Genomic DNA, 22,037 nt, shown 5'->3' on the forward strand with positions numbered 1-22,037 from the left:
ATCACCTATATTATCCGAGGGTTGACTAGCATGTGCCTAAGTTTAATTGTGTGGTTGCAACAATGCTAAAGTCTTACCAACCCTACCACAATGAGAACAATAGAACATAACATTAAAATTTAAAATACTATAGGAGTATTTGGTGTTACTGTAAGTACGTTATACTAGAGAACTAAAATGGGATCTTCAATACTAAGTTGATAGTTGCTAAGTGGATACACTAAGGATATATGTAATTAGGATGTTATAGACTTAGAATATGTGAAATTTTACTTTACCCCGATTCTGTGTAAATTTTGGAGTTAAGATCACTTATTCGAAGGTCTATCCTGTTTAGATTACGCATAGCTGGTATGCACTTCACAAATAGCGATGTAACTAATGAAGGTTTTCTAAATAATTATCTAGATAGTTCGTCTAATAATTATTCTCTTACCCTAAATTCTCGCATAGAAAATATAGCTGGACTCCATCCCCACGGCAACCAGTACCTTCTGAGTGAGGTCATAACTGGTTGGTTTGGAGAAGAACCAGAGAATGATCATCCTATCCCCTTGAATGATCACCATGATTAAGACCTTTCGTATGATGCTAACTCCGAACCAGAGGTTGAGAACCTACCCTAAGCAGCTCCCTTTCCAATTCCTAACCCTTGTACGGCTTTTCATGGCCCGACCCTGAGTGAGTGGAATGCTTGGAAACATGGAGCCAAGGACAAGATCAGCCCATGCCATTTAATGGCGACTGAAGCTTTTGCGACTTGAACAATGGGGGCTCAGCAGATAGAGTCTTGCCAATCTTGGTCCGCAGAGTGACCCGAAATGAGATTCAAGGCAGGACAGCCCTACATCAGATTACCGAAGTTGTCGCCAATGCGAGAATGCATACCCTCCATGCCATTCGTATAGAAGATGCTCGCGAGAGATCAAAGAGAAACCATGAAACCCTGCTGCAAGCACTGGCTGAATCACGAGCCGAAGTCATAGAGCTCCGAGTACACCAAAGGGTGTACGAAAGACACCTACTTGATGTAGAACGTCAACTGGCTGAATTGAGAGTTCACCAGAGGGGTGACCGTCGCCAGTAGTAGACTCTTTACTTTGCTTCCGTTGTTAGAAAGTAATCGTTTTCTGTCTTTGCCTGATGTGGCATTTTATATGAAATTACCTTGTACTGTAAGTACTTTAGGTTAGGTCCTTATGCTGTCAGGAACTATCTTCTGTGGATATGATGTAAGACCTTTACAAGGTCATTTTCCCGAATCTTTACGTCGTGAATATCCAAGATATTGACAGCCGGCTAACTTCTGTGTCATTCTTTATTCAAGTACTCTTATCATACTCTCATTGGAGTCTATCTGGAACATGCTTTAGTCAAGTCATTGGACTATAGTGATCTATCTCCAGAGACATTTCCAAGTCTCTTTCATTGTTTGGATCCTGTTATTCACCAACCCACGATACCTCGGCTTGTAAGACAAACGTCTTGAGAACATTCTACAAACTCACTTCCATTCCGTACTAGGACTGCATCATAAGGATGTAGGTCAAACCTTCGTAATCATACCTTCAATCTGTACTAGGACTGCATCATAGGGATGTAGGTCAAATTTTCGAGAACATACTTCTATTCTTTACGTAAATAGTCGAACTACGTCTAGAGTCAACCAGAATCGCTCACAAATTCCTTGTCTTTCGTATTACAGAATCATGTCGTCATCCGGACACAATCATCCAAGCAATGAAACCTCTACTTTTCCTATGGACGCCGCTACTTTCCAAACCGCCGTTACAGCTGCTGTGATGGCTGCCGTGACAGCTATCCTAGCTAATCGCAGCACTGTCAACGCAACCGAGACTGAAAAAGGAATTGACAATCCCGATCGTGTTAACGATCTAAGAAATCAACAAATAGTAAAAGTCACCACCGCTCAAAACAACAACTCAGAGTTCAAGAAACGAAAATGTCAAACTCAAGTAAAATGCAAGCAATTTTAGAGAATTGCCGTACAACAACCACAAGTGGAAACTGCTGCCATCCCAGTACCGGACAGACCATATAAAGGAACACTCCCGAAGTGTGACCGATGCAACTACCACCACAAAGGAATTTGCCGAGCCTGGAAATGCAATAGTTGCAACAAGATGGGGCACATTGCTCATTTCTGTAGAACTACCTCCACCACTGGAGCAAGCCTAGTTTGCTATAGTTGTGGTGAGGCAGGGCATTATCACATGAATTGTCCAAAAGAGAAGATCAACGAAAGCAACCGTGTCCCCATAACTCCTACTCGACACTTCACTTCCACCACCAATGTTGGTGTTGTCCAGATATGTCACCAATACGGTGAAATTGGGCACTTCAAGAAAGATTGTCCGATAACAAAGAACTCGGGTGCTGATGGGAAGATTCTCAGGATCACAGCCGCAGGAGAGCCTACTCCGGAACCCTCATTAATGTAATTTAGGCCTTTCGTTGTATCAGACTTAAAAACTATCCAGGACTATTGCAACTAGAGTCTTACCTTTTACGAGATCTTGTTTGTATAGGGATTCTCATGCTATGTATACTTGTCTTTTGTAGTATATCTTATTCGCAGAAATAGTATAGTGGTAAATCTAAAGTACTGTAACTCTGTTCATGGTTGCACGGTTGTGTTTTGACTGTAAACGTCTTATGTTCAAATCTAATGTCTTTAAGTTTCAGTATGATTCCGACATTATCATACAACTCGATTCAATTTGTTCCTCACAAAAACAGCTTTTTTACGTACATCTCTTTCTTCTAGATCACTTTTCCAACGAAGTCGTCATATCAGAACACCGAAGTACTCATGCCAGGAGTACCTCTTAGTTATTTTTCCAAAGAAACCCCCGAAGTACCACTCGTGCAGTACATCAAGTTCAATCCAAGGATTTATACGATTGATCTATCACTGAGAAATGTATGCATAAGAGTGATATATAATCAAGGTTCTACAGGTTTAGAATTGATGATTCCATTTTAACTTCGTTTTCCCTGATGGGAAGTCAGCTTAATGAAGAATCAGTTATTCGACTACCTTTTCAATAATAATTATATATGACTCGTATACACAAAATTGTGATTGTGAAACCAGGTATGAATCCTAATATGAACTTCAGGACAGAAAACTGCCTAAGCCTATGAGAAATCGCATCGTCATGTGAACAAACTTAGAACCCAGTACGACTCTTGTAAACAGATCACCCTATAGTCTAAACACCCACGGAGATACCGGAACTGTTGGGTCGTGTTTTGTATTAAGTGTTGCGTCTATTGGGCTCGTTAGCTAGTCCGTTTTTGTATCTCTGGTATGGGCCTGTCCATCCGTGAGTATAGTAGGGTTTATTATAAATATAGGTGCTTGCATGCATCTTAGGTTGACGATAGTAACGATAGATCAGAGCATTATTCAGCAGTTTCAATTATCGTTCTTGTAACCCTAACTCCTCTACAGCGGAAGTTCTTAGTCGAGCTTTGCTGAGGATTGTTTGAATTAATCATTCGACACATTGTGATTCAATCTTGTCTTGTTTATTGTTTTATGTTCTTCACACTACCTGTTACAAAGATCTAATCGATCTTCAAGTTTATTAATAACTTATCAATTGGTATCAGAGCAGGAGGCTGTGTAATTCATACACTTCTTTTCTGTGAAAAAGGTTGCGATTAGGGTTATTCCGCATTTACTGATATTTATTGAGCCGCCATCCCATAATTGATGTAACTCAACATTTATTTGTGTTGCCCTAATTTAATATATTACAAGACTGATCTTTTAAACAGGTTTTTCGATCAAGCATGGACGAGTCACAATCCAATCCCATCAACATCTCAGACAACATTGGATCAACGACAAAGATTCCCATCCATTACACCCAGGATTACGAGGTCTGGGCACATCACTTTGAAGATTATGTCATCGGATCTGAGGACAATGGATATCTCATCTGGGAAGCAATCGTATCCGGACCATTCGCTCATTCAACAACTTCAAGAATCATTAAAACTCAGAAGGAGTATAATGATCTTTTGAAAGACGTTAAAGATATTGCTCAAGACGAAAAAGATACATTTCAGTGCAATATTAAAGCATTGAGACTAATCAGATTCGCTCTTCAATCTGACACCTTCAGGCTAGTGAGTTCATGTAGCACTGCCAAAGAAATACGGGATAGGTTGCGAGAGTTATATTCTATGGACGAAGATCTCGAGCATTCCATTCAAACCTTGCTTTTGTCCGAATTTGGTGAATTCAAGCAGAGTCCTGAAGAAACTGTAACTCAGACGTTCGATCGCTTCAATCATCTTCTTAGTAAGATGATTAAACATGATATTGAAAGGAAGTTGATTGAACAAAAGGTTACATTTTTAAACGGTCTCAGATCTGAGTGGAGAGCGGTTGTGTCCACTGTTAAAGCGCATGAGCAATTCAAATCTTACTCTTTGGCGAAACTGGTAGGGATTTTGAAATCTCAAGAAAAGATTGTGTTACAGGAGAAAAATGTGGTTTCAAGCTTGGGATCATTGGCCCTTCTGTCCAAAAGCAAAGCTGTGATGGAAGATGAAGACCTCGACCTAGAGGATTATGACCTTACCTCTGAAGACTATGCAATGATGGTCTCAAACCCAAAGAGGTTCATCAAGAAAAGGTTCCCTACAAATAAGAACCGAAATTGGCAGGGAAGTTACAGTTCTGAAAAGGTTAGGGAAGAACCGAAAGCAGAAGAACCAAAGAAGGAACCGAAAGCTGAAGGAGATTCGGGTGTGAGCTGCTATTATTGTGGAGGAAAGAACCACTATGCCAAAGATTGTGTTCTCAAGAAAATGGAAGAAAAGGATGAAGAAAAAGACGAAGAAACTGTGCTGTTGAAAAAGCTGGAAGAAATCAAAAGAAAGAAATCCACTGCTAACCCCTCTATGAATGCTTTAATTGTGCAGGGTTCGGTAGCGGATGATGAGTTCGGTGGCGTGGAGGTCTGGTCAACCGATTATGAGGACGATGAAGTCAGAAAGCCATCTCATGGAAAGGCCTATGTTGCAAAAGGTGAAGGGAGCGGTGGAAAGTGTTTAATGGTGTCAGGCGTGTCTCAGATGAGGGGATACAACACAGATGGTGGGAATGAAGACACAAAGGAGCGAGAGGACTTGTGCTTCACAGCAAAACCTCTCAGCGTGCAGTTTAATGAGCTTGATGAATTAATGAAGAAGGTACAATCAGTTTTTGTCTCATTCAAAGTCCCACAAAGTTCATATGAAAAGGAATTAAAAAATGTTAATTCAAGAATCTCTCATCTACACAGTAGTTTAACTCAAACACGAGTCACCAATTCTAACCTAACTGACCAAATAAGTAGGGTATCTTCAAAGAGTGAGGAACGAAGGATGTGGATCGAGCTAAAGGAGTCGGAGTTAATCAAATCCAAGGATGAAAACATTTATTTACAAAGAGACAATTTAAAACTTTTAAAACAGAGAAATGTCTTTTTTTTAATTGCTAAGCGTCTTTACACTAATATCACTCAAATTCATTTAAACTGTGAAATAGGGCAGAAAATTCATCGCATGATTTTGCCCTTCCTTGAGTTTAAGGAGGATGAAATTAACGCTGAAGCATATAACTATGAAAGTGTTGTTTCATCTAAGGATGTTAATCCGACATATATGTATGGTTTAGACAAAATCGAATCTTTCATAAAGTTCAAGGACCTTAAAGACATGCTGAAAAATCTTCTGGATGAAAATGATAAACTTAAACTAAGAACCGAAACCATACAAAAGTTTGACTCATTGAATGCCAACCTGAGCTCAGAAAATAAAATTGATGTTAAAAATGCATCTGAGCTCAATGAGGACGATGATATGAGTGAAATTTATGTTGAAGACACAGTTGACTGTTCAGAGTTTGTCAAGAGCGAACCCAAAAACCACAAAAATCTTATTTCAGAAAATTTTGTGGAGTTTGCTCGTCTGTCCCAACAAAAGTCCCCGATCCTTGAAGAAAAGGCTGTTGTATACCAAAAAGTGAGAACAACTCCAAATCAGGTGTATAAAGTCACAGGCGTAACAGAACATCAGACAGCCGAACTCACAGCTATTGTAAACGAAGATAATGCTGATGGTTGTGATGAGTTCTTCTGGTCTGCTCCTATCGACAATGCTGACGAAACAGTTGGTCTGTCAGAAAGGACTTCATGGAAAACCTAAGGCATATACGTGCCAGAGCCTTTGAACAAGCCTGATAGCTTCGACATGCCAAGTACTAGTGGTACAAAAGATGTTCCTGAAGAAAAAGGAGTTTCTGCAAAAGGAGTCACTCCTTCAAGCGACACATCATCAGTTCAAAGTGAATCAGCTGACAAAAAGCAAAAACAAAAAGCGAATATCCATCGTCAGCCAAAGCAGGTGAGAAATCAGAAACAGCAAAGGAATCAGCGATACAAGAAGAATCTCTCTGAAAGAAAACAGTTCTGGCAATCTCAAAATGCCCATTTCTCTTATCATGACAGAAATTTAAAGTCAGAGAAAAACACTGTTAGGTCACAAGAAAGTCATAATAACCGAAGAGAGAGGTTCGGTTATGAAGGTCAAAACAACCGAAAGGATACGTTCGGCTCTGAAAAATTTGACAACCGAAAGCAAAGGTTCGGGTCGGAAAACACTATCTACCGAAAACAGAGGTTCGGTTCCGAGAGCAAAAGAGACCAAAGATCTAGGTTCGGTCCCACTAATGATCAAAAACAAAAGGGTCACTTAGAATCTCAAGCCAAAAAATCATCTCAGTCTAACTTCTCTCGTTCTTCTTCTTCTAATTCTTCTAATTCCTCTCAACCTCTTTCTAAATTCAACTCTGTTCGCACTCAAAAACCTAAATCATCAACAGATATGAAAGGAAAATCAAATTTTTCATCAGTTGAAACAAATCAAAATAATTCCAGAGTCCAAATACCTAAACCAGAATCCAAACCGAAAGAAACAAATCACAATAAAATTAAGGTTTTCACCATTAAAAAGAAAGATGAAACAACATTAATAAAAAGAACATATCTTGTTGACATCTCTTTAACTATTCCTGTTCCAGTGAAAGGCTCACGTGGACCCAAGAAACTTTGGGTTCCTAAATCTGCTTAATTTTTGCAGGTTATTAGTGACGAGCAGTTTGATGAAGAATGGTACATTGACAGTGGATGCTCACGTCACATGACAGGAAGGAAGGAAGAACTGAGGGAGTTTAGGTCTCTTTCAAATGCTGGAAATGTCATGTTCGGGAACAACTCCTTCGGCACCATAAAAGGCTATGGAATGATTCCAAATGGTGATTTTACGATTAGGAAGGTTGCATACGTTGAAGGACTACAGCAGAACCTCATCAGTGTATCTCAGCTTGTTGGAGGTACCGGTCTCAAGGTTTCATTCGATGATGAGGGTTCGGAAATAATTGAGAAGAAAACGAAAAGAGTCATTCTCAAATCGGAGCGCAAAGGCGAAATGTTTCCCCTGAACCTCAAACCCATCAAAGGGAATCCAGCTATCTGCCTATTATCCAAAGCACAATCTAACGAAAGCTGGCTGTGGCACCGAAGGCTCTTTCATCTCAACTTCAAGGATATCAATAAACTTGTCACAGGTGGTCATGTTCGAGGTCTTCCATTGCTCAAATTCGATCGAGAACATTTATGTGCTGCGTATGAAATGGGGAAGCAGAGTCATCAAAGTCACCCATCGATTGTAAACACTAAAGTTGTTGAACCATTAGAGTTAATTCATATTGACTTGTATGGTCCATCATCTATCGAAAGCATCGGCGGTAGCAAGTATATTCTTGTCATCTTTGATGATTTCTCGTGTTTTACGTGGGTGTTCTTTCTGAAGCACAAATCTGAAGCGACACTCAAGCTGAAGACGTTTATCAATCAGATTGAAGTACAGCTAAAGAAAGTCGTTCGCAACATCAGGAGCGATAATGGTCTAGAGTTCAAAAATAAAGAATTCGAAGAATTCTTAGCCGACAAAGGAACCAGTCATAACTTCTCAGCTCCCTACACTCCTCAACAAAACGGGATTGTCGAAAGATGAAACCGATCTTTGTGTGAGGCGGCCCGAAGCATGCTAAGTTTTGCTTCTTTACCTTTATATTTTTGGGCTGATGTTATTGCTGCTGCTTGTTTTACGCATAACAGGTCATATCTCAATAAGCGATTCACTCTCACTCCTTATGAGATCATCAACAACAGGAAGCCAAATGTCAAATTTTTCCATGTATTCGGCTCACGGTGCTTCATCTTCAATTCTAAAGAACATCGTAACAAGTTCGATGTCAAAGCTGATGAAGGGATATTTATGGGCTATTCTCTCACTTCTAAAGCCTATAGGGTATTAAACAAGCGCTCGAGGAAAATAGAAGAAACCTACTATGTGACTTTTGATGATAGCTATGTCAAAAAGCTTAAGGCCAAAGAAGACACAGTTAGAGAAATCTTTTCTCACACAGGCCAAGTCACAGCCTCGATTGCAAACCTATTTGAGAAGTTCGTCGAGTTATTTGATGAACCAAAGAAGGCAACTCTCTCAGAAGCGAGTGCAGCAGACAACAAAGTAGATCATCTGAAGCAACTCATCGAAGACACTGCAAAGAGAATGAATGAAGGAGGATCAAGTTCTGATGACCCTCCACAGCACGATACTTCAGTTGAGGGGGAGGGCACATCTTCGTCATCACAGGCGAGCTCACATGTTGAGGGGGAGAACTATTCTCCAGCTGCTCCCGAAAGCTCATCTGCACCCGAAAGTCCAGTGGTACCCGAAAGCTCAACACCGCACGAAACTCCTATAGCTCCAGAAACTCAAGACACACCTGAAAGCTTATCTGTCGAGGGGGAGAATGCAGATATGTCTTACGACTATGATAGTCAATCTGAACTAGAAGAGATGGTAATCGCTGAATTGGATCCATCTTATGATCCAAATTACCCTCCTCTTGTCAAATGGACCAGAGATTCTGTATGTTTAACTCCTTCGTCTCAAAAGTTGAACCAAAGACAGTTAACACTGCTCTTGATCACTCCGATTGGGTTCAAGCTATGCAAGATGAACTAAATGAATTCGAAAGGAATAAAGTTTGGCGTCTCATTCCAACTCCTCAAGATGCCTTAGTTGTTGGTCTCAAATGGGTCTTCAAAAATAAGATGGACAAGGAAGGCAACGTGATACGAAACATAGCCCGTCTGGTAGTGAAAGGATACTGTCAAGGGGAAGGAATCGACTATGAAGAAACTTTTGCTCCTGTTGCTAGGCTGGAATCCGTTAGAATCTTTCTTGCCTATGTTGCACACAAAAACTTTAAGGTCTACCAAATGGATGTCAAGTGCGCATTTCTAAATGGAGAACTTGAAGAAACCGTGTACGTGGAGCAACCTCTTGGATTTGTCAATGAAAGGTACCCCAATCACTGTTACATTTTGGACAAAGCCGTATATGGACTGAAACAAGCTCCGAGGGCCTGATGCAGACCTTGGAGGTTGTGGACTAGACAGGAAAAGCACCATGGGAGGCTGCCAATTCCTAGACGGGAAGTTAGTTAGTTGGCAATCAAAGAAACAAACATGTGTGTCTTTATCTATAGCTGAAGAGGATTACATTGCAGCTGCCTCCTGTACTTCTCAAGTGATTTGGATCCAAAGTCAACTCCGGGATTATGGACTCAATATGAAAAAGATCCCACTATATTGCGACTCAGAAAGTGCAATTAGGATCTGTCATAACCCAGTGCAACACTCGAAGACTAAGCACATAGCACTGAGGTATCACTTCATTAAAGATCATGTGGAAGATGGGAATGTCGAAATTCATTTTGTTCGAACCACTGATCAACTGGCTGACATCTTCACCAAAGCTCTTCCTGAAGCATCGTTCAACAAAATTCTACAAGGGCTAGGTATGATGGAATCGGAGTCAGTACCAAACATTACCTCTCAAACTCAAAAATGAGAAGCGAAATAGACCGAACGTTCGGGTTCGGGTCTTCTACTAATGTACCGAAATGAACCGGATGCTTGGGTTCGGTTGAATAATCTGCTTTTCGCTCATCTATCAAAGGTAGTTTTCTTGGTTGTAGATCTTATGTATAATTGCTCCAATTGCATTTATTTTATTATCAAAGTTATTTTCTTTTTAAAACCTATTTTCTTTGACAACCGAAATATACCGAACGCTCGGGTTCGGTTCCAAAATTCTTCTTACCCGAAATAGACCGAACGCTCGGGTTCGGTTCCAAAGTTTTTTTTTAAATTATTTTTTTTTCTTATTTTCATTCCTTCTTTTTCTTTTCTCAAAAATTCCAATATTTCTTTTTATCTGTTTTTTTATTTTATTTCAATTTTTTTATTATTATCAAAAACTCCAAAAATATTTTCTTCTTTATTATTATTATTTTTTTTTGGCTCTAATTTTATTTGTGTGTTCGTTTATGGGGAAATTATTGAATTAGCTAAGTGTCCCTAGAACTATGCTGCTGTATGTGTCCAAAGCCTCACCTGATTCTGAATAATAGGCCTTACTGACTTGGTATAAACAAACATTGTCTTCCCTATTAGACTTTCTTATTTATTCTAATCATGAGCTACCTAACTCTCTTCTCACATGAGATAAGAGTTTTCTGCTTGGTCCTATTTTTCGCAGCAAAGGTACTTTGATTTCTTACACCATCTACATTTCATTTCTCCATAACACTCGTTTCACATACGTAACCCTTGAGACTCTCAGAAATTACCACTGAGGTTTATGGTTACACAATAACTGTGTTCATGATATTAGTTTCGTGCCACTACGAGCTAAGTGAAACCCAAAATTCAATACCCAATACGAATTGACGGTGAACAATTAATTTGCTCTAGTTTTCACCATTGAATTGACGGATGTATCTTAATGGTATCTCAAGTTTTTTTTGTGTAATTCCTATGAAACTGTTACAACCCATAACATTTCTTCCCTTGGGATCCGGTTTTAATTTTTTTTGAGATTTTATATTCCCAGCCAGTTTAAATTATTCCCAACCTACTTGTTCAACAGAATACACCGGTCTCACAAGTACTTCGTTCACTTTCTATCTTATATCAAGATTAGGAATGTTGAATCGAAGCGAAAGCCATCCTAATAAGCCTAATTAAAATAAGCCTTTCAACACTTCTTAATAAGTGTTTGATCGTCATTCAACGGGAAACCACACAAACACTTTAAGGTCTCTCTTGACTTTGAAGGAAGAGATTCGTGCCCGGGATCATTTGTTTCGTGTCTTTATTGACATCACATTTTTCGCAAAAGTTATTGCTTTATTTCTTTTCTTTTACACCCTTAGCACGAAAATCTTTGTTTTTCCAAAATTCGGGTTCTATTAATTACAGGTATTTTACTTGGATTGGCAGTCGATTAAAGGCTGTGGTTGATTTTAATCCACGTGGCGGTATTTTTCAAAAGATGTCGTTACAATTTAAAGGAATAAGATGAAGACATCCTGACTCAGGCGGGAGTCTAATCGATTTGATTTCAAACGGCGCAAAAGGGAACGCGTGCGAATTGGAACCGTCTCATCTCCAAATGGCGCAGAAGGGGCGCGTGTGAATCTGAAACGGTTCACATCCAAACGGCGCTTGATGGGAGGCGTGTTCTTTGGGATCTGACACTCTCTCTCATGCGTGATCATCGGCTACCCCAACTGTCACACATCAGTCAACTCCGGAAAACTCTTCGTTTTTCGATAGAAGATTTGGGAAGATCTTTCTCTCTTCTTACCCCACAGTACAAAAGGCAACATCCTCCACCGTTTACCTCTTTACTGCAATTAAAATTCTCATAGCGCAAGAAATCCCTGAACCTTAACTGTTCATCATCTTCTCCACTTTCTTCAAGCAATGGCAGATTCATCTTCTGTTCACGCAACATCCCACATACTGCCCATTCGCCCACAACAAAGCCTAATCATCGATTTATCCCCTCATGTTTACGACGCCTTCATGTTCCCCATTATCGAGTGTTTGAAGTATTCCCCAATTGCTCCTGCACTTACGAGAGTTGAATCCGTTCTGATGGAGTTCTTGTCGCAGATCTTTGCGACTGCTCACTACGACAAGGTCGTTGATAGAATCTTCTTTGATATTTTTCAGCACAAGGCCTCGATTTCAAAGCAAAGATTTTGCTCGTTGTTAGGGTTTGAACCTGCTTCCTCGAGGGTTAATCCTGAAACGATTCCAATGGGGCATTTGTTCAACATGTTTTACAACATGGGTTATACGGAGGTGCTTTCTTCAGTCGCGAAGTTCAAGAAGTCGTGCCTACCGCCACAGTGGAATGGGATGTTCACTGTTCTATTCAAAGGGTTATCTGAAAGAAGCGCTGGATCTGATGGTGCCAATCGGTTGTTTTTGTCCATAATGTATGGTGTCTACAATGGCATCAACATGGATTATGGGTCTATTCTGTGGCAACAACTCATCCAGAGTCTCTCCTCTACATCCAGGCATTCTGAAATTTCTTACGCTAGGTTCTGGACTTTGGTCACGAAATGGGTGATGGACAAGTACCACGTCCCCATTGTCACTGGTGCTCCAATGTCTTCGATTGGTACATTTCATACCACGAAGATCATTGTCTCGGACGCTTCCAAGTTTCCATTCAATGGTTCAATTCCGGAAACTAGGTATGGAGATGTTCCTGCTAATAGCCGGATTATCAAGACGTACAAAGGATTCAAGCGTTCTGGTCCGAGGGATCTCACTCCGGAGATGTTGAAGTCTATTCATGACGCCGACAAGCCTGCTCCAAGAGGCAAGAAGGCTGATAAAGGGAAACAGGTGGCGAAAGGGGCTAAAGGCCCTTCTCCAAAGAAGAGGAAACCAACCAAGGCTGCTCAGTCTCCGCAGCCAAAGTGCCGAAAAACTCAGCCCAAGCGAAAGCTGATCATCGCTTCCTCCTCAAGCGAGTTTGAGGGTGAGAGTTCGGATTCTGACGATTCTCCACGAGGCAACACTCCACCCAGATCTCCCACCCTAGAGGTTCATGTCTCTACTTCTCCCATTAATTCTCCACCTAGAACCATTCCTATTTCTATTCCCCCCATAACTTCCACTACTTCAATACCACCCACTTCAATCCCAATACCAACACCAATATTCACCGAAGCAACCACAACATCCACTGCAGATGTTAGAGCCAACGTATCTAATACGGGGGTTCATACTGATGCACCCGAAACCACCCCAGCACCCGAAACCACAAAAGCATCCGAACCTACACCTATATCGAAACAACCCAACCTGAACCTACCCATACTTCAGCTCCACCAGCTTCACCACCACCACCTTCTCCTGGTCATGTTTTAGAGGGTGAAGAACCATTCCTTGGCGGGGAAAATATGACGTTTGACTCAGTCTACTATAGTCCGTTTCAAATTCAGAGTGATGACGATGACGATGCTCCCGTTACAAAACGGCCTCTCAAGGAGCTCCATGACAAAGTTGATTTGCTCATTGCCTCCTCTTCCACTTCTCAGTCATCCCTTTCTGAAGAAGCAGTTCAGAAGATTGTTGACGCTTTCTCTAAAGCTCAGCAAGATTCCATTGCTTCTGCAAACTCCGCCATCGACGCCTCAACAAAAGCCTGTCAGGCTGCGACCGAAAAAGTCGATAAACTATTTTCTGATGCCTCTTCTCTGTTAAAGTATTTACAGGAGAGTGAAAATGTTGCAAAGACTACGTTGGAACCAATTGTTCAACAGTTGACAACGTCTTTCTCAACTGAATTGAAGTCCTTCGCTTCATTTCGTCAAATGCTTTCTGACGACAACTCAGCCTTTCGCACAACCATAGAGGAGCGTCTCTTGAAGCTCTAAGAAGATTTGGCCGCTGAGAACTCTCTTATGGATGTTCTTGCCAAGAAGACCACTGCTCTGAAGGTCAAGAGTGTTCAACTCTCCCATTCTCAACAGGAGATTGACTCTCTTCGGTCCGAAAGAGAGGTGATAAAGACGTGTGTTTCGGATGTCCACTCAGCCATTTCAAACATCCTCGAAGCACATGATCCTATCCTTAACTATTCTGTGAGGCATACCCTTGCAGAGAAGCTCGCTCCCGCCCTTGCCCTGTTAAGCAAAATCGAAGGGCTACTTGATTTCGTGTCCATTCCGAAACAAGGGGGAGAGAAGGAGTCTGTATCCCAACCACCTCATTCCTCAAAGGCAACTCACACTACTGAACCTCCTTCAGTAGGCCAAGCCTCCGGTTCGGGTGTGAAAGACAAAGGCAAAAATATTGCTGAGGAAGAAGAGGAAGAAGACAAAGAAACAATTGCCGACTTGCTGAAGCGTAGAAGTCGACGCAATGAGGCTGATGTCAGTGCTCGTGTGGCAAAAGAGGCTGAAGAAGCTGAACGAAAACAGAAGGAAGCCCACGACCTTCTTGAGAGTAGGAAAACTCTTTTTCCTGCTTGGACTCTCGAGAGGATGATAAAAGAAGCCATCGACACACCAAGTATCTTGTGGCTGGAACCTGTAATTTCTTTTGACTGTTCCAATACTGTCGACTCTCAGTTTGACATGCCAGTGACCCGAAAGGCGTTCATCTTTCATGCCTTCTCCAACGTTGCAGAGTTCCCTCATCCTCATCCACAGGTTGATCGGGACTTAATCGATTTCTATCTGAAGGATGCTCAACCTCAGTATCAGACTTGGAGCGCTCAGAAGATTATCAACGTTTGGGTCTTGAAGCCGTATACTGAAGGGAACTTCATTAACATTCGGTTCAAGGTACTTCGGGGATCTGCCAAAACCGAACATGCCATTTCCCTTGCAGATTTTCCAAACCTCAATCCCCATGATTGGATTATCTTGCACAACATCCTTCTCACCAACGAAGCTGAATATGGTCCGATCATCGACCATCTCAAGAGGATGCTGGTGTGCTACATCATGGAAGTTGCACTGATGGATCAGGAGATAGCAAGCGTATTTAAGAAGAAACCAAAAATATCTCCTGTTGGCTCGGCCAGTGATCTGAACCAAATGCAGATGGGTAGAATTGACTCAAGAAGGAATTCAGTCATGTTCACCAGAAATGAAGGACAGAAATGTCTTTTTGCCTTGGCTGACAAACATCTGTACACTACTGCTTGCTTAGAGCATGTTTTGGGAATCATCCACAGGTGCAAGCAAAACTCAACGGATGATGTCAAGTACTTCGATGACATGATACAATGGTACATTCGGTTCAGACGGACTATTCTTGCTCTTATCACACGTCTGTTTGATACTGTAAAGAAGACACCCGTTGCTGGCCCAAGCAAGAAGAAGAAGTAGTCTCGCTCCAATTTGCCGCAAAAGGGGAGATAGTTGTGTCGTGTTTTGTATTAAGTGTTGCATCTATTAGGCTCGTTAGCTAGTCCGTTTTTGTATCTCCGGTATGGGCCTGTCCATCCGTGAGTATAGTAGGGTTTATTATAAATATAGGTGCTTGCATGCATCTTAGGTTGACGATAGTAACGATAGATCAGAGCATTATTCAAAAGTTTCAATTATCGTTCTTGTAACCCTAACTCCTCTACAGCGGAAGTTCTTAGTCGAGCTCTGCTGAGGATTGTTTGAATTAATCATTCGACACATTGTGATTCAATCTTGTCTTGTTTATTGTTTTATGTTCTTCGCACTACCTGTTACAAAGATCTAATCGATCTTCAAGTTTATTAATAACTTATCAGGAACATTACAAACAACTAAGCGGACTACACAGAAATAGAATTAGAAGACTAGGTTTCTCACCCTAGAGAACCCCGGTCTTATTCTCCCAGAGATCGACAGATTGCATCGTATGTGCCCCGGATATCGAGGACTCCGTCAAGATTTTTCATTAGAAATCGTTATCTCTGCCTCGCATAGATGAAATGGTTGAGCAAACGCAAGGAAAGAATTACTTTCAGAAATGGATCTGAGATCCGAATATCACCAGTTTGAGTGTTAGGGAAAGATTTCCGGAAGACTATCTTCCGAATTCGATGCGGACACTTCGAGTCCGTAGTGATACCCTTCGGATAGGACCAATACGCCCATAGTTTTCATGAGCTAAATGAATAGGGTATGTCTTTCTTACTTGGATCAGTTTGTCATTGCTCCATGTGATGACTTACTTATCTACCCTCGTAGTAAGAAGAAAAGCCTTGGAAACATTTCCTTCAGAGGAACTTCTTGCGAAGTTCTCTAGGCACGAGTTTTGAAATTGAAGAGTCGAATTTCTAAGACACACTGTTAGTAATGTGGGAAGTTTTGAGTACTTTTTCAAATTGTCAAAACTGTTGAGCATTTGTCGACACCGGAGACGCCGACAGACATTCGCCAAATTCTAGGTCTTACAGACCTACTGCCATAGTTCGTCCATAACTACTCGTAAGCTACAGAAACCCGTACGACTTTGACCCAACAAGGGGTGGCCTTTGACTGGGAAGTTAAGCAAGAAAAAGAAACCTTGGAGGTTCCAAGTGAGTGACCAAATTCTTTAGGAAGTCTCACTCGGGAACGGCTTAATACACTTCGTAAAGCGTGGAAAGCTAAATCCAAGATAGACAGGACCTCTGAGATTCTTATCAGAATCGGTCCTGTGCCTCGCACAAGCTAGACCTACTCCGCGAACTTAGTAACGTACATTCTACTTTTCGTATCTCGATCGTGAAACCATACCTTTCCGGCAGGACTATTGTAAGTCCACTCGTCGAGATCCTCGCCTTCGTATTTGAACCGTAGAGACCCTTGACCGAGAGGTCAAGCGGACGAAGCAGCACCATCGCCCGATAGTGAAGGTTCGTTGGGATTCCAACCGAGAACCCGATTTCACTTAAGTGCGCTAGAACAAATAGATTAGGAAGTTTCCTCCGCACGACTCGATCATTCGTACATACTTCCTTTTCTAAATTCTAATTTCGGGACGAAATTCCCTTCAACAGGGGGATGATGTGACAACCCGAAATTTCCATTCTGAACAAACCATTTGAAGCCAATAGAAGTAGAACAGTTACAGTGAAAACTCAGATTTTGAGTATAAGTTTGCCAGTTTTCAGGATTTTACACTTAAGGAGATATTAGGAGAGTGGGTGCACTAGGGTTTTGTGCAACATTGTTATTCCAATACTCTAGGATATTAGAGTTCATTCCAAGAATAGAAATATTTTCTACCAAAAATCCACGGACTATATATAGAAAACTGAACCAAATAGTTCATTAGTTGAATTCCAATTAGAGAAAAGCCAAAATTCTCTCTCGCGGATCTTCGGGTTTTTATCCCAAATTGTGATTACTTCGATCTAGTTATGTTATATAGCTTAGATTGTGTTTAGAAACACCAATTACATATCAAATCTGTGAGACTCGGGAGTTTACCGCCCAAGAACGTTCTTGGGGAGTAAACTCCAATATGTAGCTTAAATGCTACTTAGTCCTTTCCCCATGATTTGTAACTACCTTACACTTGTATACTAGTGTGTATATGACTAGAAAACATCAAAATCATATTAAGACCCTAAGATTTGGGAGTTTACCGCCCAAGAACATTTGGGGAGTAAACTCCATTTTAAGGTCCTAAAGGGTTCCAATGACCCTCAAAGCTTTACAACTTCATTTCATATTTACGACACCAAAATCAATTAGAAACAATGATGAAAGTGAGTTCACGGCCAAGGAGCTTCTTGGGCCGTGAACTCCATGTTTAGGTACCAAAATGCTTTGAAACACTTCCTAAGGCTTAGGCTTAAATTAGGACAAGTACTCTAAAGTGTTTATAGCCTAGAAAACATAATTAATCACATGTATTAAGGAGTTTACGGCCAAGACAAGTTCTTGGGCCGTAAACACCTATAAAGGGGTCAAATGACACCCTAACTTCTTCCTTATGCCTAGAACCCAACATAGATCATTACCTTGAAATGTTTGAGACTTGAAAACACTATAACCACCCTCCCAAGGGAGTTTACAGCCGTAAACTCCAAGGGAATATGGTCCCAGGGTCGTAAACTCCTCAAAGGAGTTATTAGGAAGCCCAAATACTTGTTTAAGCCTTGAAACAATTCACCACATGAGTTGTATAATTGTTAGACTTCATTTAGGGACTTGGTTGAGAGTTTACGGACAGGACTTTACTCCCCTAGGCCATAAAATCCAAAACATATAGCCATTAGACCATAAACTCCCATTAGGGGCATTGCACTCCTTTGTTGCAACCCATTAGCCTCCTAACAATTGACCAAAAGTGGTTTCCTCGCGTTTAAATGTTTATACTTGTATAATTAGTGTTTGAATCACTAATTATTTATATACATATGTCTTCATATGTAATTAGGATCATTGTGTGTGTCTAAAGTCTTCACTTGACACTGAGCACTTGCCCGATCCTTCCTTACCATAACAGTCCGTTCAATTCTGTCACACCCCAAAACCGAGAACGGCAGAAACGTTCTGGGTTGGAGGACGTCATGTATAATATCAACAACAATGTAAAGTAGTAAACAAGCAACAACATCATCCATTGCATTAATAAAATAATTATTATACAATTGTATTCTGTCAAATTTTGATAAACACTAAAGCATAAATCAAAATGAAAGATAAGTCTTGAACAAGCTCCATCTTCCTTTCTCCTTGCATCGGTACCTATCTAAGATGACCTGAGGATACAAGTAATTTTGAAAGCGAGTATCAGCTTTAAAGCTGGTGAATTCATAAGTATATAAGTGTCATTGCCTTGTTTGTGAAAATCTGTTATGAAAGCCATGTAAACCTTTAAATGAAAATGTTGAGGTAAGTATGAAATCCCTAGAAAAACCCTTATTTTCTATAAGTATGAAATGTAGTCTTCTACCAAGACCCGAATGTTCTGTACGTATGAGGTGTAGTCTTCTACCAAGACCCAAATGTTTTGTAAGTATGAAGTGTAGTCTTCTACCAAGACCCGAATGTTTTGTAAGTAAGAAGTGTAGTCTTCTACCAAGACCAGAATGTTTTGTAAGTATGAAGTGTAGTCTTCTACCAAGAACCGAATGTTTTGTTTGTAAAATGATAGTTTTTCCTTTGTTTTCACTAGTACTAAAAGTGCTTAGTCTAACTCATCGTTTATGTGAATTGTATCACAAAATAAAGTAAACAGGAAAAATGTAATATTGTATGTGTTGTCACTGGGTACTAGGACCAACACAACATCGCATTAAGCGAAATGTATAACCTAATGACCATCCGAAGATTGTCCACTTGTCCTCTGTAGCAGCAGCAGGTGGGCGGAAGGGTTAGTCCCAAATCGATCTTCCTAATATAAGTAGTAACCTTAGACCTCCGAAGATGGTCATCGACCACTGGTGCTAATCAGTGGGGTTCGGAATGGTGAGTCCCGCCTAGATATCCTATTGAACCGGGATAGGAAAGATAATTTACACATAAAGTACTAATAAATTATCCTCTTAGTTCTAAGTACAAGTATCCAGGTAAGTATATGTAAACATATTCATGTATCAGGTAAACATCTGTAAATACTCATGTATCAGGTAATGTACTAGTATAGACTCATGAATGAACTGACTCTTGTGTGATTCCTTGTAATAGAAGTAATGTTTGATATCTTCAAATTATCCCTATGATAATCTACTGTAATATAACTGGATGATCATGTAGGTTTATACACTCTAACTACTCAAGGGTGTGGGAGACTAAATGAAAGATGTAAACTATAACATCAATACATATATAAGAATATAGGTGTATATGCATAGTCTAGTTCAAGAATGTAAAAATGGTTTTGTAAGACCTCTTATGGGTTTTGAACAACAATTAACAATGACTTGATGTCATTTTAATAAACATTTCAAAGGTAAAACATTTGGTAACAATGTGTTTTTAAGATGTAAAACCATTTCATGCATCACATTTTGTAGCATGTGAAATCCGTTAAATGACAAACATAGTTATAAAATACATATCAATGATTCAATAACATGTTTGTTTCTACTTGTATCCCCCCCCCCCATTAAAGCATTTAAAATCATTTAAAATATTGATTAGGGGTATGAACTCACTTGATTGAAGTGGTTGATTTGTAGTAGTCGAGAGAAGAATCGAGCAGAACTTCGACAGGAAGAGTTGAAAACGCGGGAAAATCTCGGGATTCTCGGGAATCTCGGGAATCTCGAGAACACAAAACCTTCCTTCGGGACTTGAAGGTGAAAACCGGGGCTTTGGGAGGTTCTCGGGGGCTTAAACGCAGAGTTTCAGCGCGAGAAAGAAAGGAACTGAACAATGGAACTCGGAGCCCTTGAAATCTACTTATAGGGGCATTTTTGGGGTGCCACGTCGTGGCAAGTGACGGCCACGTCGTGGGGAGTCAAACCTATCCTCTTCCATTGATTGGACGCCCTCAGTCACTGGCCGGGTCGCGGCAAGCTTGTGCCACGTCGTGGGGCCTGACAGCATCGGATTTTGGACCCCGAACTTGTAAAATCCATAACTTTCGCATACGAGCTCCGTTTTCGACGTTCTTTATATGCACGCGTAGCTAAAAACATGATCTACAACTCTCGTTTAGACTTCATCGGCAAATTCTGAATTTATTTTTAATTATTTATTTTAAACGGGCCGGGACACGAAAAGTCCGTTAAAATTCCATAACTTCTTCATCCGATGTCCGTTTTCGTCAGACTTTTCGCCGTTGCGCTACTAATGTTGAGACCTTACATTCTCATTTAGGTTGCTTTGGTCAAAAGTATCTCGAGCTCTATTTCGAGTTTTTAGCTGTCTACTGCTATACCCGAATCTTGGAAAAATCATAACTTTCTCATACGAAGTCAGATTTGGACGTTCTTTTTATGTACGCTCACGGTTTGAGGTTATCTATAACTTTCATTTAGATCCTTAAGGATAAAAACTATTGTATTGAAACTTCGCGTTTTTCGTTTATTCGGTGATGCAGGTTTTGCCGAGAATCTTCGGTTGGTCATAACTTCTTTGTTATAACTCGGATTTTAGGGTTCTTTATATGTACGAAAACCTTGATACGATTCCTACTACTTTATTTAACCCAAATAAGATTTTAGGAAAGTTATATTTTGACCTAAATTTGATTGGTTTTACATTACATTGTCTCGAAATATCGGGTTGTCACATCATCCCCCCGTTAAAAGGAATTTCGTCCCGAAATTAGAATTTAAGCAAGGAAGTATGCACGAATGATCGAGTCGTGAGGAGGAAACTTCCTAATCGATTGGTTCTAGTGCACCTAAGTGATCACGGGTTCTCGGTTGGCATTCCAACGAACCTTCACTAACTGGCGATGGCGTTTCTTCGTCCGCTTGACCTCTCGGTCGAGGGTCACTACGGTTCTAATACAAAGGCGAGGATCTCGACGAGTGGACTTGCAAGAGTCCTAACTGAAAGGTATGGTTTCACGATCGAGATGCAAAGAGTAGAAAGTATGTTACTGAGTTCGCGGAGTAGGTCTTGTTTGTGTGAGGCACAGGACCGATTCTGATAAGAATCTTGGAGGTCCTGTCTAACTTGGATTTAGCTTTCCACACTTTACGAAGCGTATTAAGCCATTCCCAGAGTGAGTTATCCTAAAGAACTTGGTCACTCACTTGGAATCTCAAAGGTTCCTTTTCTTACGTAACTTCCCAGTCAAAGGCCACCCCTTGCTGGGGCAAAGTCGTACGAGTTTCTGTAGCTTGCGAGGAGTTCTGAATGAACTAAGGCGGTAGGTCGGTAAGACCTAGAATCTGGCGAAAAACTGTCGGCGTCTCTGGTGTCAATAAATGCTCAACGGTTTTGACAAATTGAAAGAGTACTCAAAATTTCTCACATTACTATCAGTGTGTCCTAGAAATTTGACTCTTTAATTTCAAAACTCGTTCCTAGAGAACTTTGCTAAAAGTTCCTCTGTAGGAATGTTACCATGGGCTTTCTTCTTACTACGAGGGTAGATAAGTAAGTCATTACATGGAGAAATGATGAC

At 40.6% G+C, this 22,037-nt stretch overlaps 1 pseudogene; it reads left to right on the plus strand.

Annotated features, from left to right (window-relative positions):
* Nucleotides 1-1,709: 1,709 nt before the first annotated feature.
* The window catches only part of LOC111901532 (L-type lectin-domain containing receptor kinase IX.1-like), a 117,630-nt pseudogene continuing 97,302 nt past the window's right edge, over nucleotides 1,710-22,037 (plus strand).

Source organism: Lactuca sativa, chromosome 4 (genome assembly GCF_002870075.4).
Source record: "Lactuca sativa cultivar Salinas chromosome 4, Lsat_Salinas_v11, whole genome shotgun sequence".
Taxonomy (NCBI): domain Eukaryota; kingdom Viridiplantae; phylum Streptophyta; class Magnoliopsida; order Asterales; family Asteraceae; genus Lactuca; species Lactuca sativa.